We start from the raw sequence: 624 nt of genomic DNA, 5'->3' as shown, positions 1-624 counted from the left end.
TTATTATTATTATAATTCATTTTTTTAATATATATATGTGTATATATTTGTACATATATTTTACAATATTTTATTGATCAATGCATAATGGAATATGTCCTTATATATGTGCTAGTCATATATATGTGCTAGTCAGAGTTGAAGTAGAAAAGAGAGGACAGATAGTACACGTGTAGGTATTACAAAAGCTTGTCTTGGCATGGGAATTGATGTGTCGGTTCGTGTCCCATTGATCAGAGTCGAAGGCTCCACGTGGCTGCGTTCCGCATGATTCCACCACGGCCAGGGAGAAGAAGGTGTGCGACAATAGTCGGTGGAGTTGGCTCGCATCAATCGCCCCGAGACAATTCGGCGTAATAAACGCGTCCGCCTTATTCTTAGGCTGCTAATTATACGCTCATAATGCCTAGCCATCAGCTATTACGCTAGCGTCGATCCCGAGCATATTGCCCGTTGCCACTCGTAATGTATTGTTAACTTCACAGCGGAATCTCTAGGCCGTGGGAACAATCCTAATCGCGTGGCCATCCAAATATGCAATATCAATCTTTATACATAGTCCATCTTTCTATGTGTTTAAGAAATTTAAAACAAAATAAGTCAGTCCAACTTGCAGTATAATAA

This window comes from Ceratina calcarata, unplaced genomic scaffold (genome assembly GCF_001652005.2).
Source record: "Ceratina calcarata isolate Rehan_Ccalc_2016 unplaced genomic scaffold, ASM165200v1 scaffold884, whole genome shotgun sequence".
Classification (NCBI taxonomy): Eukaryota; Metazoa; Arthropoda; class Insecta; order Hymenoptera; family Apidae; genus Ceratina; species Ceratina calcarata.
The sequence above is the reverse complement of the archived record's forward strand: the minus strand, read 5'-3'. Positions refer to the sequence as shown.